This window comes from Gekko japonicus, unplaced genomic scaffold (genome assembly GCF_001447785.1).
Source record: "Gekko japonicus isolate JY-2015 unplaced genomic scaffold, Gekko_japonicus_V1.1 scaffold1316, whole genome shotgun sequence".
In the NCBI taxonomy this organism is placed as follows: domain Eukaryota; kingdom Metazoa; phylum Chordata; class Lepidosauria; order Squamata; family Gekkonidae; genus Gekko; species Gekko japonicus.
Window position 1 is genome coordinate 487,410 of NW_015175398.1, and position 2,426 is coordinate 489,835.

The window sequence follows — 2,426 nt, forward strand, 5'->3', positions numbered from 1 at the left end:
GCTTCCGGCCCTCATTCAGCCAGGAGGAGGCAGGAGAAGAGGGAGGGTAAGTTGCTTCCTCCCTGCCTCTCCCCACCCCTGCCTGCCTGGGGCCAGGGAGGGCCTTTGCGGGGCTTCCTTGCCCTCCCGCCGGCCTTGCAGGTCCACCGCCGGGCCCCTCATGGGGCTCGGCAGTGGAGCTGCAAGGCCACCAGCGGCGGCCGGGACCGTTGGGGGCGGGGTGTGTGGCCTTATGACACACTTCCGGTGATGTCAGGGGGTGTGGCATATGCTAATGAGTCCCCCTAGCTCTTTTTCTACGAAATGACCCCTGGGCAGGAACATTTTGCACCACCAACTGGAAATCTCCTTCCTTGACCACTATTAAATTAACCAGCACCTCCTGCTTCCTGCCACTACAACTCCACAAACCTATGTAACTGGAAAACAGATTATCCTGCAAATGTGCTTGCCAAAAAGTTGTCAGTTCCATGAACTTGTGACCTCTGTCGTTTCTTTATTAATTCATTTAAAACGTTTATTAGCCACCGTTCTACCTTGTGGAACTCAAGGCAGCTTGCAATTTAAATAAAACAATGATTATAAAAACATATAAAAGACCACAATTTAAAATCTCAGTTAGAAGATTTTTATCATATGTAGCTTCTCAACAGAAGCAAAGGGGGGGGGAGAATCACTTCTGTGAGGTACTTCATACATTTCAGGTTATTGTGTATGTGGTGTTGTTGTTCAGTCACACAGTCGAGTCCGACTCTTCAAAGCCCCATGGACCACATCACGCCAGGCCCTCCTGTCTTCTATCATCCTCCGGAGTTTGCTTAATGCCATATTCGTTGCATCGATAACACTGTCTAACCATCTCATTCTTTGACATCCCCTTCTTCTTTTGCCTTTAGTCTTTCCCGGCATTAGGGTCTTCTCCAATGAGTGCTCCCTTCCAGGGCTATTTTTGGGCAGGAACGCACGGGAATGGAGTTCCGGCTGGCTCCCAAGCTGGCCACACCCAGCAGGAACTCATTAGCATAATAGGCCACACCCAGTGACAGGAACTCATTAGGATTGGCTACATTAGGGGTGTGTGGCCTAACATGCAAAGGAGTTCCTGCTCCAAAAAAAGCCCTGGGTTTTGACAACAAACAAGGTAAACAGAATAAGAAGCAAAAGGTGGGTGTGGCTGGAAGACCACACTTCTGGTAACACGGTGTGTGTGGCCTAATATGCTAATGAGCTGTGCTGTCATGGGTGTGGCCTAATATGCTAATGAGTTCCTGCTGGGCTTCTTCTACAAAAAAAGTCCTGCTCTCTTCTCATTTACTATACACCATTCCTATTACCATACACAATAGTGAACACAAAACCCAGTTGTTGTGTGGGGTGAGAAGTTTTGTTAAGAAAAAAAAATCACAGGCAGGTGGAACTTAGGGGCTGTATGTCAGTGGCAGGAAGTGAGAACATAAAAAGTGATGTTGGGTAGGAAGAGAGGGAGAGGAGGTCCTTGGAAGCTCAGCCGGTGGAAAGAACTCAGAAGCACAACGGCTAGAAGGAGGAGCACAAATAGCTAGTGGACTGAGGGCCAAAGAAGGCATTGGGAGGAAAAGGAGAAAATGAGGCATGGCTCATTTTGTTCAATGAACATGTTGCTCGGGTTCTTTAGTCGTCAAGTGACATGACTGATGTGACTGTATTGTATTTGGATACTTATGTTATTGTATTCAGAAATTTACATTTTTTCCCCCAGTGAGAAACCCTGTGACCTCCTCCAGCTCAACTAGGATTGCATTTTTAAGGACTGTACTGCCAAGATATACTGCCTGCCAAAGTGCAGGCAAAGAGGAGAAGGCTGTTTTACAGCCTTTAAGAATCTCCCTTGCATGGTGATGAGTTTTCCCTTGTTATTGCCAGGATCTGATGTAGGTGTGAATGGGGTCCTACTTTCAAACAGAAACAGCATGAGGTGCCAAATCCTATGCATGCACACAAACTCTGCTCTAGGTTAATTCATTTCATTTCTTTCAGACCATGCCTGGCTTAACTTGCTTCCTGGTATCCATTGAAGCACCAGTGGGCTTGCCTAGAGCAAATTAAATGCTTTAAATAGCAGAGTGCAGTGAGATAAAGCTTGAGTTTTAATACCTTTCCCCCACGTGCTTTTGTGGAAGTGGCTGTTGGAGCTGCATTTAGTTCAGCATTCCTTGCAAAAATATCAGCAGGCATTGAGCAGTTCACTGGAAATTGGTGAGTGATCCACTGGCAGACCACAATCTGTTTCTGCTTTTGTTGTTCAGTCGCACCGTCAAGTCCGACTCTTCGCGACCCCATGGACCAGATCACGCCAGGCCTTCCTGTCCTCTGTCGTCCTCCAGATTATGTTCAACTTCATGTTCGCTGCATTGATAACACTGTCTAACCATCTCATCCTTTGCTGT